Source organism: Triticum aestivum, chromosome 3B (genome assembly GCF_018294505.1).
Source record: "Triticum aestivum cultivar Chinese Spring chromosome 3B, IWGSC CS RefSeq v2.1, whole genome shotgun sequence".
In the NCBI taxonomy this organism is placed as follows: domain Eukaryota; kingdom Viridiplantae; phylum Streptophyta; class Magnoliopsida; order Poales; family Poaceae; genus Triticum; species Triticum aestivum.
In genome coordinates this window covers 763534644-763551943 of record NC_057801.1, presented here as the reverse complement: position 1 = coordinate 763551943, position 17300 = coordinate 763534644, and the positions used below count along the sequence as shown (strand labels likewise).

Genomic DNA, 17300 nt, shown 5'->3' with positions numbered 1-17300 from the left:
AAAAATAGGAAAGCCTGAATTTACACGTCTTAAATCCTCCACTCCCTCTCTCGATGCAGTCTCCAAGAATGATATCAACAACAGAAACTGGACTCCGTTAGTTAGCAAGATTATGTTCAGATACAACGTCTAGTACATTACAACACCCCTCCTAAAGAGAGATAATATAGTCTGTGCCATCTTCTGCCTCAAGATCCAAAATCTACAGAAACCAAGCCATGTAGGTTGTCCAAGTAGTGACTCTCACAATTATACGGGCTTAACGGATCAGTACGGTCTAAGAGCTGGAAATGATCTTTTCTTCGTTTCAGCTCAGGAAACTTGGTATGAAAAATGAAACAATCTACCTAGAAAGGGAACAGAGAGGACTATCTATGAATTTTTATCTAGTTCTTCTGCATTCCCGTATGAACAGTTTCTTTCTATTTGTGTGCATGTGCCAGCCACTCCTCCTGTTCTCTCCTGTGCAATATGTACAGTATCTACTATATCAAAATATTTTACTAGAGGAAAGATGCGCTCAAAATAGAAAATTAAATGTTCGGTTTGTCTACAGGTTGACTGGAGGAAAAGATAAGATGCTCTAGTATATAGGCTTCCATAATCAAGCATCGTCCTTTACCCTTATTGTGTTCGCTATTTTCATAGCCTGAAAAGTGCTTCATATACAATGTTGTAAGTGCAGGGGCAAAGGAAATTATATGAAGAAGCTAAACAAAAGAAGTCTCTTCGTCTACACAAATCACCAAATTCTGGTCTTGAAAACAACATCACCTCAATGTTCATACACTGATAAGTTGCGGTTCCTAGATATAATTATTTAAGGATAAAATAGGTGCTACAATAATTAGGCTACATCCTCGCCATAGCTGACTTGACCGCGTTCAAGATTCTGAAGTAGTGGTAGAACAAAGCAGATTGCTCGCCCTCCAAGCCATCACGGTTGTATCTGTTGCACCCGGCAAGATTGTTACATGGGCTGCCCTCAATCACCAAGTCGAAGCCGCCAAATCTACTAACAAATGATAAAATTCTATCATCAGTAAGAGATTTCACATCATCAATCTCAATGAGCGTGCCTGTCTGAGTCTGATCCCACCAACCCTTAAAAAATCCTCTTATTAGCTTTTCTTATCTCTACAGAGACCACTGCCTACATGTGGATGCCCAGCCTGTGCAAAGCTACCTCTCCTCCTCCAATACCGGTGAATAAGGACAACACATTAACACCATTGGGAAACATGAACTTCAAAACTGACAAGTGGTAAGCAACTGTATCAACTTGAAATGTGTTGCCGAGGGACTTGTATCTCTCCGTGATGCCGAGTCCCCTTGTGTGATCCTTTGGGAAACCGAGTAGATATTCCATCTCTTCAGGCTCCAATGGAGCAACCTTGTTCTTTCCAATCCAGACAAGATTCCCTTTTCTACACTCATTCATGACATATTTTTGAACACTTCGAGCCGGTGGACTGTCCGAGCTTGCAAGAGCATGCCCGATCCGTTCTATCAGCTTCGCACTTGCGAAATTTGTTCGCAAGCAATTGAGCTGTGTTCTCAGGTCCCATGAAGGCCACCACTTCTTGTAATGAGGGAATGCCTCTAATATGGTCTTTGGAGGCATAGGAAGAAGAGGTGATCTATTCTCAATTGGCAAATTATGGATGTAGTCTCTTTTCCTTGCGGTTGCACACAAATGCTTAGAATCCACAAGCTCAGGTATAATGTCATAAAGAAATCTTGAAATGGTCGCCCATACGCCTTTGGGAGCTTGGGCCACATTTTCATAGTAGAAAAAGGGTGGTCCACTATCTTGTTTAGGAAGAATTCTGGTAACTGATGGTTGCAAATAACCTTGCAAATTAAACCCAACCATTGGATTTGGGAGAGGCATTGGTTCATCATGGCTACCATCCAAGGAGGATTGATTTCCATGTGCTCTACCTTCATACCGCTTCCTCTTTTTCTTGCTCTCTTCCATCAATCTTGCTTTCTTTCTCCCTCCAAATGAATCGAAGCACCGATCTGTGACCTGTCAAATTTACAGATATTGTAGTGTCGTTACATCAAATTAAATCAAAGAGATAAAGCATTTTCTTATTCAAATGTACATCAAACCACAATGTAATCTAATGATCAGATAAGTCAAAATCTCCTGCAACCTATGACGCACTAATCGAATCACCGATACAGAGAGATCAACATCCACACCTAGGATAATTTACGCATATATATATATATATATATATATATATATATATATATATATATATATATATATATATATATATATATATATATATATATATCATTAGTCGCCTTTTCCATGGGAAAATGAACATCAAGGCAACAATTTAAAAAAGAGTCATACCACATCTTGTAATAGCCATATTTGCTTCGTTTTCAGAAAAGCCGATATCTACTAATGAGTTGATCTTCTTGTCCAGCTCTGACATCTTTTGTATAAAATTCTGCACAAAAGGATAAGAAAAACTAAGGTTAGAAAAAATGTTTTCTATATGTTACTAACTTTTTAATGCCATCTAGGTGAACGTTGAAAAGGAAATACCACTGCATAGAAACACATATGGGGCCATAGAAAAGAAGGGGCCCCTAAAACTAATAAACCATCAAGAAATATATATCACAGATTATCCAAGAAACAAGAAAAAAAGTGATCAGAATAAATTAACGAAATAATTTAGGAACTCAATTTCTTATTCTCAGCTGCTGATTGAAAGTCATGTTAATAAAAGAGTTACTATATGCATAAACACGAACGCACATCATTTTACGCTTGAAACTACTACCTACACTAGCAATATGAAGTTCTGGACTAGAATAAACTAAAGGTGCATAGTCTAACTTTGTTGTTTCACATAATGGCACTATGTGCAGGATGCATAATAGTGGTGAAACACAATTCTCTGGTCTCTCCATGCTGCTTTCATGATAGAAAGTTAAAGACAGATCGATGGATGATGAGGTAAATGTATGTGTCTTCAGAATATGATGGTGTTCCCATCCATCCTATTTCAGGTTCATCGCTTACTAGCAATCAAGATATATCTTATTTTCCCAAGCAGGTGTAATAAACAACAAACACTCTACACTTTCCATACTTTTTGTTACATATATGTCGCCATGAATAGGATGGACCATACAATATTCTTTTTTCAAATTTTATTTGCATAACTAATACGAAGTTCCGCTGTCATTTCATATAGTACATTCTGAGATTTCTAAATTAGTGACTTCATGTATTCATTTCTCCCTGAACATCTAGGTATTGACACCCTCATTTTTCGCAGCTAACAGGTATATGTTAATCTTCAGATTTGTCTCGGTGGGAACTTTTATGCAACTAGTGCAGTATATATGTGATGTTCTCCAGTATTACTTTAATTTGTGTAACTGAAAGTCAAAAGAAGAATACCTTGTTCTTCCTAACCCACATGCTAGTTTCCAACCTCCTTTGATTCTACGGAAAAGTGATGAGCTGGATCACAGCACAACTTTACGACAGAATTATTTAGGCCAACCTATATATATTCCTGCTTCTTTATTTAGTATTCAACATTTAGGTTTAGCTTATACTTCTTCTGAACTCTTCTCTGCTCAGTCCGATTTTACACTGTATCTTGCACTACAAAATAAATCAAAGGGCATAGTTCTTGTGTAAAATTTGATTTCTTCAAGTTAAAGGTCATGTGGCATGTGTATAACTTCTCTTGTTTACACCACCTGCAGTATGAGTTTCTCGTAGCATCATAACTCCTCAAGTCATATGTCTTGTGACTAATATTTAACTACATAGGAACTGAAGAAAAAAAAAGATTGGTTTATAACAGAAATAAATTTTCTAATTCATCAAAATTAGAAGCAGGCAACACAACAATATACTCAGTTTCTACTCCTTCTCAGCCTGTTTGATTACTTTGAAGAAGGCATTGGTCTAATGGAAGTCAACCTCACATCCTATATTAACTCTTACACGATAAATCTTTAACATGGTGAGAATTTTATGTAAAAAAATCAGGTGTTCAAACTTAACAACGCAACTCTACTATGACGAAAAGCAGGAGAAAAACAAACAAATCTCGAACAATACATAAAGGGGTGCGCAAGGTATGCCTGGCAAATAATTCACATATCATCATACATATGGTCAAAGAATTCTTAGCTACTGAACTAAAGACAATGAATCATCTACCTCATCACCATAATCACCGGAGTTGGGCTGTGTATCACCAGCATCGTCATCACCATCTGAGCTCTCAAAATCAAGATCATGACCATGTTCAACTCTAAGGGGGGCACAGCCAGAAGTAGAGCAGTTACCCAATGCATCTTCATCACCTAGTGCCTGCATTTGTCATCACCAATCCTATCATATGATCCTTGCTATGATGTAGAAAGGGCATCATTGGATAAAGTTAGTAATAACATCCATGGACACGTACCTTGTATGTCAAAAGTAGTTCAAGTAATGCATTTTCGTCACTATACCCTGAAAGAAAAACCAAAAGCCTCGATTAGACAAACGATGCAAACACAAAGAAGAAAAATGAAATGAAATTGGTTACTTTCAGTATTACCAATCTCCTTGATGCTCATCACGACCATTTTCGTTTGAAAACCCATTGCCACATATCTCTCGATTAAGGTAGTTGATGACGCTTCCCCATTAGCCCATCCATTAGAACCCTTTAGATAGTTGGACAAACAAACATAACACTATGATCTTAATAACAACAATGCATGGCTAGCTCTTGTACTTAAATACACAATCAATTACTACATTACGTACCAGCAAGGATGGGCAAGGAGCATCTAAGTTCCTCAACTCCGGAGCCCATGAGGGTTCAGCCTCACCATCACTCCTCCCCTTATCATGATCATCACAATCGCACCTCTTAGTAAAGCAGACATGAATCAATATTGAGAGCAAACCATGAGCAAAGCAATTATAGAGAAGAACAATAATTCTATCATGCACTATTACATGAATCGCAAGATATCGCAATTGGAATCTCTAGCGTGAAACCAGTATAGCAATTCGATTTTAGAGTTTAGAACACATAAAAATCAAGAAGAAAAGACCATATTTTCTATTGGAAAAAATCCCCTCCGGCATTGTCGCATCAAGACAATAAGCGAAAGTGGTAAAAGTATACACCAATAAAATTAGAAATAGTATAGCTTGAAGTTATAAGGATGCCTAATTAAATGAACTGTGCTAGCTTTCTAGAGGAGTGATAGTTGTCTATCTAGTTGAACACATTATGCGTAACATGGCTATTTTATAGGAGGGGCATGATAGGTTGGTAATTCCAAAAAGATGATCAGGTTAACCAAGTTTCCCTATTATCACCTAGAGTATGATTACTAACCAAACATGCACTCTGCGGTCTAAATTAATATATAACTCAATGCACGAGGCGAAGTGCCAGATAAGTAAGAAATCTGGACGATATAGATGGATTAGTATAACATAAACTAAAGCGCATAATTCCTTATTAAAGACTATTGATGTATTACATCCCATGTTTGTTCAAAGGAGTTCCAGTGTGTCATCATGGGCAGCACATAGTCAACCATTTTAGATCTATTATGTACTAAAACCACTTGATAGGTTAACTGGAGAAAAGATAGCCACGCTAGAAAATCAGACATGAAAGCAAAAAATCAGGCCATTAATATACTACCCTACTTCAATCAACAAAGCATAACCATTAGATCATCGTAACTACAACTAAGTCAACCATGGGCCCATTTTATTTGACTCAGAAACACAATTGGACATAACAATAACAAACATTATATCTTTCCTTTTTTCTGTATTCCCATGCAGATATCACACTATGATCTTAATAAAAACAAGTCATGGCTAGCTCTTGTATTTAAATACAAAATCAGTTAATTACTACATGAGATACCAGCATGGACGAGCCAGGAGCGTCTAAGTTCCTAAAGTTCAGAGACCATGAGGGTTCAGGCTCAACAATACTTTTCCCCTTATCACGGTCATCATTACCGTTCCTCCAACCCTATGACATTAGTTAAACACACATCAATAAATATTGAAGGCAAACCATAAGAAAAGAAATTCGTACTTCCACACTTAACGAGTAAAACATGGGTGTCAAATACCCTACTACACATAACTTTGTCCTCCAATGATTTTTCTATTGGGTGCGAGCAAGAAAAGCCACACTCCCTAAAAAACTATTACACCATGTTTCACTATTTTACCATCCTCACATGGAAACATGATAACAAAGCCGTAAGCCTTATTTTGGGCATACATGTTGCAATCTCCATTTCATGTAGATTACAAGGTAGAAGATAGGGTTCATGCCCAAAAAAGAGGGGAAGCAGGACCAAGTCGAGATGATATGTGTCGCCCCTTCTTCTTGCGCCAAAGATCTTACCATTTCCAAAGGAACTGGGGCTACATTTCTTTTCAATTTCCATTCAAGGGTTGTTTTTCGTTCATATTTTATTCTTTCTTTTATTTTCTGTCTTCTTCCAAGAAAACTGTTAGACCAAAACTCTTTTAGGAAATCAAAAAAATCAAGATATAATCTACAACCCAAATGGAAACCAAACCTTTTGTGGTTCAAAAAGGTTCATATACATGTGTCATTGCTGAGATGTGTCTAAGGTGATGACCATACATGAGAACTAATTATGTGAAGTCTTACTTTCTAATCAATTTCATGAGCCATTGACAAAATAAGACATACACTCACTGTTCGCGAGAGAAGAAAGATGTATACTACTTAACGTTTGATTGGTCTTGAGCGAGTCTATCTAGCAACTTGCTAAAGCAGTACTTTACCCTTGGTAGAGAAGTACTTTAAAACACATAGCTACAAGCGGTTTATGAGTGTCCTATGGAACCTGGTCACCCGGAGTTTATGGAGATGAAAAGTCCCTTCCCAGCACGACAACAATCAAGTGTTCCTTGGCCATACAGTCATGTTTGATTGATCTTGAGTTGTTCTAGCTAGTAACATTCTGTATTATTAAGTTTCTCTTGGTAGCGGCATAACTCATGCCACATAGCTACCTGCAGTACAAGAGCATGTTGTAGAACTTGGTCGTCCGAAGCGCATAACAATGAAATGTCCCTTTTTGTTAGATGTGGTGATATTTGAGTCGTATCTTGGCCAGAAAATTGTTATAATAGGAATAATATGATGTTTAGCATTGAATAGGAACTATCTCTTCCCCACTATTTTGAGGGGTAGACCACCCATGAGCAGGCGATACTCGAGCGGTCACATGGAAATGGGACGTAGAACACATGATTTTCCTTAAACTGAGAAAAGTGACGCGGAAACATAATAAGTGGTTTTAATTAAGGAAGTAGAAATGGGACGTAGAACACATGATTTTCCTTAAATTGAGCAAGTGAGAGCCCAGGTTATAACGTTGTGATGGCAGCTCTAATGAATAAGATTTTTTAGTTAGGGAAGAAGACATCACTAGGGCAAGCCAATCCTCCCAACTCAGCATGCATTCTAGGAACAATTGGCCGGAGCCAGCAGGCAATTATCCATCATGTCAAGAGAGAAAATAACAAATAAACTCCATCGTGTCTAATTGATCTTTACTCGATGCATCAATCCAAAAATACATACAAAAACAAAAAGGAGGGTGGAACAACGACGTACCACCATTCTTCAACAGACGTACGCACTGCCCTTTGCTCAACGACGGGGAGGCACCTCAGTGTTTCCCTGCAGCGATGACGAGGATCATGACTATTTCCCTGCGCGCCTGCAACCAAAACTAGATGGGTTACACGTATGCCATCTCCATTTTGAGGCATATATATAGACGGGAGTTAGGAGATGTAAAACAATGCTACTATTATTTCCATTAATACCTATATCTATTAATTTATATATAATTTATTATTATTAATGTTATTAATAACGTATTATTCTTATTTCCAAAGATAAATGGGGGTAACTATATAAAATAGTAAGTAGTAAAAAAATTCTAACTATCTACTCCTCTCCCGAATTAATTGTCTTAGATTGTTCTAGATACGGATGTATCTCCACACGTTTTAGTGTTACATACATTCATATCTAGACAAATCTAAAACAGCTAATTTGAGGCGGAGTAATATTATATATATAATTTATTATTATTAATAGTGTTTTATTATCATTTCCAAGGATGAATGGGCTTGATTTTAAATATACGGATTTTTTTCTAGCAATTAGGTTGAGCCACATAGCCTAAAATATCTACGTCATTAATCTTTGATTTTAAGGACTAAGATAACAAAGAAAAAGGTTACATAATACTTGGTCAAAAGCATACAACCATCATCCATCTAACATGCCAAAGTAAAAAAATCATCTATTTACTTGAATTGCTACATATTTAAATTAAGTGCAGCTGGATTGAGATATGTATAGTAGGGAGTTGCATCTTTTTATATGTTTGTATGTAATGTTGCAAAGATGTTTATTTTAGAAACTACTAAAAGGCTTGGTCTATATAAATTTATCTCAAATTGGTAATCTAATTTTCAAATTCTTATAAGGCCGTGCACGAACTCAATCACACGCCTTTCCCTTATGAGTTTAGGAAGGGCAAAACATGTGTGTGGCGTGTGAGACCCATCAATGTACTGGCTATATATAGGGGAGAAAACTTAGCATGTCACAACAAAAGCATTTCCGGAACACCGTTGTTTGTCCCTAAAACAAAATCCTTAGTACCTTGGGAAAGGGTCATGGGGCAGCGCTATGCAGATAACAACATAACCTTTTCTACGACGTCCAAGTCGAATCTTTCAGTTGGCTTTCCCATGAAGAATTTTTTTTGTGTGCGACAAAGCAAGCACTTCTAGATGCTTCACTTGCTCCTTTCTTATGGTTTCATGACATAAACGAACGAAGGTGAAATTATTCAAATCCATTGATAGGGTGTACTAACATGATATATTGTATGACCAACCCACCAACTTAGTATAGGTGATCTCTCTATAGAGACATGTTCCAAACTTTAATGGCACATACTGATCTAAGGTCATGTACAATCGACCCACAAATATTTTTTCAACCAACACTCCAATTCAGCATGATCAATACAACGAGGTTTTTCTTCAACGTTAACATAGATCTACAAGAATTCTTACTTAATAATTTTCAAAAGAACATTGCATGATTATAATTGTTGAAAAAATCTCTATAGATTGTTTGCTTTGTAGGATTATAAATCTTAGGAATTCTATAGGTTGTCGTAGGATTATAATTTTTGAAGATTGATTGTTGTTTATTATGTCTGAATAATGTGGTCTAGGTATGTGTACTCACACTACACGACACAATAAACACATGTGAGGGATATCATAGAACAGCTAAACTCAAGAATGGGGGATACCATTGCTAGGTCTAAAGAAAAATAGATAAAACTAATGCCATATCTGTTTATAGAAGGTGAAACTCTAGAAAGCATGTAGTCAAACTTGTCTAACAGTGACTACCGATTATAAACACTAGTACAAAAAATGCTACAGGTGATGTGCCAAAACCACGTTGGTGGCGTGCAACCCCCACACCGCCAATGTTGTGCCACTGATAAATGTTAATGGTGGCATGGTACCACCTATTGTGATTACGCACATCAGTGGCATGGTATCTGTTCGACATGTCACTAATTGGTTGACATGCACCTGAACTACACTACCACGACAGACGTGGCAGCTTATTCTGCATACATGGCAAAGAATATGATTATCAATGTAGGTGTTTGCACGTCATAATTATATGTCAATATAGAAACAATGAATTTAAGAACCATAATAAGTAAGACAATTAGGAAACACGTTTGGAATGACGTTAATTAACACACAACGACAATTGTTATAACAAAGTAGTGAAGATGATAGATAGCCATGCAAGTTTGGAACAATGTTAACACATATTTAAAAATAAATGAGTACTCAAGACCCCGTCATTTTCACACTCCTATTCATAGCATAAGCATCATTTTGGTATTATTGCAATGCGATACTAGCAGCGCAAACGTCAGCATGACAGATCTATTGCTTTAAGCGGTCAAATATCTCTTTCGAATTTGCCGCGCCATCGTTGAACCTCCCATGGGCATGAATGGCAGGCTGGTTTATCATGATTACAATCTTATATGTTGGATGCATATGAACTCATCTCCGTGATCTTCTTCTAAGACTTGATCTATTGTCTTCCCCCGTATGAATGCTTTGAAAACATGTCTCCCTCCCGTACATATGCATACATGTGGTGCATGACATATTAGCCGTTTGTCTGACTGTTTTTCGGTTGATGCATGCAGCTGAAGTCTGCTTTGTCACTGAAGCATATATTGCTATTTTTGTCCAACTATTGATTATACTATTTGATGATCCCTTCCATGAAATGATATCCGAAGAAAGCTCCATCGATTAGCTTCTTGAAATATTGCAGAAATGGTTAGACATAATCTTAATTGGTGGCGCCCTACTTTCAATCTACGCCATATTTGGTATGCCACCACTAACAGGTTACTGGTGTTGTGCTTGCATGTTCACATGCCACCAGCATGTGTGACCAAGTTTCCTAACCTGGCATAAGTTAGTGGTGACATGTGACACATGTGACACACCACTGGTACTGTCACTAGTGGTGGCCTGTAGGACATGTGGCACGCCATTAGTAACTTATATGCCCATATAAGTGATCGCAACCTCTCTATTATTTTTCCACTTTTCCTCTTCACCCCGTTTACTTCTCCCAAGCTAGCTCATCTTAGTTTTTGGTCTTCCTCTCCTAGCTGGCAGTAATGGACCATACAGAGCTTCCAAAATTGGCACGAACCCCACACACGAGCACACGTTTGGCTAAGAGTGCCGAAATATTGGGGCTCCACCGCATTGGCCGAGCTACCCTCTGAACTCTTGGCTCGGCGATGAGCTTGTCACCGTGGCCTATGCAACAAACCATGTCCGGCGGATAATCCCACTGCAGCAGCACGTCCATTTGATTCCGTGGCAAATCCTACACCACTAGCGGCGAAGCGGCCTAGAATCCTACAAGGCCACCTATGTTGCTTTGCGGCTGCCAATTCCCTCTTGATAGGAGAACCGAATACACACCATGGAATCCATAATGAGAGTTCTTCATATGTGTTGGCCGTGCATTGGTACATGACGGAAAATCTCCCTTTGTGTCATTAAATTGGCATGCATACAAACTCGCATTGCTCACATCATGAACTATACACATGTGCAGAAAGGAGTCTTTTGCCACACATGGATATGTGTTGATCTCGTAAAGAACTATACATAAGTGAGTTGCTCGAGTGATAGCATGAACCTACGACACAACAACTAAATGAGATGCAAGCCCATAACAATGAGATGTGAGACCGGATCAGAAAATTCAAGAACGTACGATATGCACTTTTGGCTTTTGTTATGATTAGGCTCGTACTCCCACCTGGATCGATGACAACTATTTTCTTGTGTGATTCATTGTAGTGATGAAGTAGTTTGTTTAGGCAATTAGCTAGATCGAGTAACAATTAGTATCTATTGTTTAGCCTTTAGGTTGGTATTATGTTTTCTTAGTAATATATATGTATTTGGGTCGACTTAAATATATAAAACATAAATAAAAAATATTAAAAAATAATCTTAATAATACCTAAGCTAAAAATAAACCTAAATACAAAATAAATCTATATAAACTAAATAAAATATAAATTAAACATTAACCTAAATAAGAAATGGACTAAATAAAATATTGCTTAAAAAGTAACCTAAGTAAACCTAAAAATTACAGTAAATAAAGTTGACTGCATAATAATAATAATATATAAAATTTAAAAAGAAATATACTGCACAATAGTAATACACTAAATTTTTGTTTCCAAATTAATAGTGGTGGCGTGGGGCCCACCTACCCACACCACAAGTAATGTCGGCTACTGGCCCAAAGCCGCGCTCTAATCCACATACGCACACACATGCACACATACGCACACACACCATTGTGGTATTTATAAGATAATGGTGTAACTTTATAATAGCAGAGAAATTATATAATAATTGAGAAATTACACCCTCTATAGAATTATAATTATTATTAGGCTTATATTTGAATCAGATGTTCCCGTGTGACTTTTAAATGCTGGCAAATTGGTTTAATGAACAAAGAGTTTCCTTCACATGCAATTAAATAAGCTTCATAATACAAAATATTTATTTAAACACCGAAGTACATATTTATATATGGCAAACAATATATATAGCCGCGCAAATAATAATATAGCCGCGCAAATGCGTGTGTTACCCCACTAGTTTCTTGTTATCCCACAAGAAAAGCATAGCCAGAAAAAAATTAATCTACACAATATCGAAGACCAATTTGCAATTCCGCCAAAAAGTGATACACTATCATCCAATGGAGCAACATTAAAAGGAAAATTATAAGCAAAAGTGTTCATAAAAAAAGATAGGTTTTGTTCTTATCAACTCCCTCAAGCTTGAACATTAGGAAAAGCGAAGGAGTCTTCAATAGAGTTTTTCCTAATGTTCAAGAGTCTTCAATAGAGTTCCCCCGCAAAAAAATAGAGTTTTGAGTCAATGGAATTTCTCTTACGAAGTACGTGCATAAGATACAGTCCTTGCATGAAAAAATTCCTAATAATACCTCAACAATCCATAATTTCTAGGAAAATACTTTGAGTCAAAGAGGCTCCAAAATGACAAGACAACATGAAGGAGGCAGTGTAGCCACCATTTCCTGCCCAACTGTTGTTCGACGTCTATCGGCCAGCTAGCTCAGTCCTTCCCGGTGAAGGACCTTGGGCCACTGGACTACTTCTTGGGCATTCAGTGGCTTCCAAACCTGGCGGGTTGAGTCTTACTCGGAAGAAATATGCTACTAACCTTCGACGTACACTGAAAGGACCACGATGTCGCCTAGAGGGGGGGGGGTGAATAGGCGTTTTAAAATCTTTTACGGATTTGGCTATATCCTAATGCGGAAATAAACTAAGCGAATACTTTTCAAGCACAAATCCTAAATATACTAGGCTCACTAAGTGCACCAACAACTTAGCACAAACAAGATGAGAACAACGAGGATATGAGTAAGCACAAGTAAGTTACACAAACTTACTCAATGTATATCACAAGATTTGGAAATGAATAATACACACACCCACAAGTAGGAAATACAAGCTTACATAAATTGTATCACAATATATGGAATTGAATGATACAAGCAAACTCAAGTAAGCACTACAAGCTTACACAACATATGTTATAAGCTAGCAATTCACATTAAACACAAGATAGAACAATAGTAGAAAGTATGAATTGCGGACTATAAAGTGTTGGCCTAAATAATCTCTACAATATAATGAGGACAACAAGAATAGTGAATGCGCGATCAAGTGACCAAGGTAAACCACAAGTAAGGAGTTAGGGTTAGGGATAACCGAAGTCACGGAGACGATGATGTATCCCGATGTTCACTTCCTTGGAGGGAAGCTAGTCACCGTTAGAGAGGTGGATGTTACCACGAAGGCACACCAACACCACGAAGGCTCACCCTATTCTCCTTGAGATATCACCACGGAGGCGATTCCCAACCACTAGTGGTAGACCTTGAGGTGGCCTCCAAACCTTCACAAACTTTTCGGGGGACAAATCACAAGTTGATTCCTCACCGAAGCACTCCTACCGCCTAGGAGTCTCCAACCTCCAAGAGTAACAAGATCAAGGGGGAAATGCTCAAGACTTGCTCAAATCACGAATTCCTTTGGTCAAGAGAGGGAGAGGGAGTGGATCTTCACTTGAGTGGAATCTCTCTCAAGAACTCTCACAAATCTCTCCGAGATCTAAGATTTGAGGTAGGAGAAAGGAGAGGGAGCTTTTCTTCAAGTGTGGGTCAAGATAGTTGTGTTGCTCAACCCCTCCACGAAGTCATGAAGGGATATTTATAGTATGGGCACAAATCTGGCCGTTGGGGGGAATTCTGCTCAGGAAAGTGTCGGACGTCCGGTGGATTACCGGACATCCGGTGGCAAAACAGGCATCCACCGGACGTCCGACGGCTGTAGCACGCCATCAGACGAATGTATCAGGATATTTGCGAAACAGGTTTGACGGACGTCCGAAATTTTCCGGACGTCCGGAGACCGGACGTCCGGAACTTACCGGATTTCCGTCCGTTTGACTCTGGATTGGCGCACCGGATTTCCGGACATTACCGGACTTCCGGCCAAAATAACAGCAGGAACCCCAAAACTAAAACATGCATAACTTTCACATCCGGACTCCGATTTTAATGATCTTGGGCTCGTTTTGAAGCTATGGAAAAGCTCCAAGTCCTTAGATAGAGAACCACCCAAAATAAACCAAAATGGAGGGTTCAAATTATGCAAAGGTTAGATCATATATTTTGGGAAACTATTTGGCTTTGGCTTTTCTTTGGTATATAGGATATGAGTGGAATTGTGTATAGAAGATGTTGACTTGAGCAAATCCATCACAAACCCCTTTGATCCCCTCTTAATAGTGCGGGATCCCTATAACTCAAGAATCATAAAAATAGCTACACTACATAGCTATCGAGAATCCATTCTTGAGTGTATATGTTTCTTTGGTGGTCATCACTCCCCAACACTAACGTCAAAGGAACTAATACCTTTGACACGACCCGTTCACTTGAGCTTGATGTTGATGTTTCTTCTTGGCTCAAGATGAAGGCAAGACATTGGTGAAGTCTTCAAGTCTCTTCCCCATACACAATGTGGGGAAGCTTTGCTTTGTATTCATCTTCACCTGTCCATCATGTGATCATCCACAAGCTTCAAGCATGTAATCCTCTGGGATGGTTATCTTGAACTTGGCCTTGTCAACCATGATCACCAACACTTGATGTCATCCTCTCATAGACACTTGAAATCTCTTTCTCGATGCGAGCCCATGAGAATCACCTAACCCTCAAAAACATAGACAACACATAGTATGGGTTAGTACATAGAGTGCAATTGATAATTTCTTATCATACCACAAGATCCTATGTGGTGCATCATTTGCGCTCGTGTATTGACCATTTAGAGTTCGATCTTTGAGCTTCATCTTGGTCAACCTATATCTCTACTCCATGTTTAATCTTTACGTCTTGAAGGGTATATTGAATTCTTCACTTGAATAGCTTGCTTGAATACTTGATCAATCATGACTCAACACATGAGTCCATTATGATCATATCTTTGAGCCACTCCTAGAGTTCATCATTCAAATCATCCTTTTAAGATCTTGATCCATTATGTCTCAAACCATAGCTCTAAGCATGGCAACCCTTCAGATACTCCAACGAACTTCATTTTGATCATCTCAATGTAATTGTTGCTTCAAAGGAGTTGTCTTCCATTATTCTTCAATCACATTCCAACGGGACTAACCTTCAAATGTATATCTTAATGCAAACATTAGTCCATAAGGACTGTCATTAATTACCAAAACCACACATGGGGACAACATGTACTTTCAATCTACCCCATTTTGGTAATTTATGACAATCTCAACTAGAGGGTTCATATAATGAATTTTTAAACAAGCACGCAATTTTTTCGAGGATAAATTGTATACTTGCGGTGATTTTGATAGCATCAATTATCACAAAGAAACTTGATGATATCAAAACCGGTTGTACTAACATCAAAACACTACACAAGCATTTGATGTTAGTAAGACCGCAATATATAGAGTAAGCTCCCCCACAATATATGCATGTGTGAATGAACTTTGAATTTCATTGCATATATTGGTTGATATAAACTAGTTGGAGATTTCTCTATATATTCATTCATGCAACAAGCATACATAACTAGGGTGAATAGCATGAATGACAACAAGAACTTCAAAAGATATTTATTTTAAACCCTCTAAACTTCTCCCCCATTGGCAACAAATGCCAAAATGGAAGACAAAACATCTAGAAGACCAATATAGTATGAGTTCCTCCTTGATTTGTGCATATCACAAGATGTGAGTGAACGCAAACGCACATATTCAATAATGAACAATTTGAGGAGCTCAGAATCTATAAAATGCAACTAGATATGAAGATATGAAAACAAGCATAAGACATGTGAGGAAAACAGTCAAAACACATGAGTGCGCAAGATTATATGCCAAACATACAAGAACTCATGTCACAACCTCTTACCGAAGCCACCATAAGAATAAGAGGAAACGAACAAAGTGGCCGGCAAGGAATAAATGATATCAAGGAAAGATATGAACTTTCTCATGTATAAAAAATTTCTGAGTGGCCGATCATAATCATGATATGTATCCGCAAAGAAACTTTGCAAACACAAAATATATGCAATTGATAAGAACATGATATATAGAAGTGAATCCATTATTATACAACTGAAACCTAGTGATAATAGTAAGGCACATGGCACAAATTGATCTCATTTGCATAACACAAAGTGAAGCAAGCAATCAAATGATCCGATGATCCAAAAGGATGAAAGAATATTATAATTTGGGAAAATGAGTGTTCTAAGGAAAATAGAGAAGCTCCCCATGATTTGTGCACTATTTAGAATCTTTGTATTTGGATACAAGTGCACAAAATAGGATCATCACTCCCCCAAAATCAATAGGAACACAAAACAATTTCAAGCAGGCATAGATAAAAAAAGAAACCTAGCATTTGCAACAAACATATGGTTGAGAAACATGTAAATGAGGCAACCTAAGAATAGGCACAACCAAAATGATGTGTGTGAGTCACGTCAAAGCACTTGAGAATACTAGTATAAGGATGGGAGTTAAGCATCAACATAGCCTTGAGTAAATGAGATACAAGGTGCAAGACATGTCCTTCCCACACACACGAAGTTAAGAAGGACATACACACATCAAGCAAACGGGTTCACAAGCTCACTAATAGCAAACTAAAAATCAAAGCTTGTGACAACCCATGATGAAGATAGGAAATAATAGGCTTGTCAAGACAAGCATGAGGACAACAATCTTCACCAAACATGAGTGCACTAAGATGCAAAGAGTTAAGACATGCACTCATTCAACAAATGCTTCCATGGAGCCACCAAAAAGATATAAAAAATGAATGAAATGGTGGACATGAAAGAATAGGGATATCAACTAGAGATGTAACTTCTCTCACTTGTACAAGATACTAGGTAGATGATATCCACAAAGAAGGATGAACACATAACATAGTTACAAAAGGAAGGAATAAGACATCCAAACGGGA

At 37.8% G+C, this 17300-nt stretch overlaps 1 pseudogene; it reads right to left on the bottom strand.

The window, feature by feature from the left end:
• Window positions 1–852: 852 nt before the first annotated feature.
• Window positions 853–17300, bottom strand: part of LOC123067847 (DNA (cytosine-5)-methyltransferase DRM2-like) — an 88288-nt pseudogene continuing 71840 nt past the window's right edge.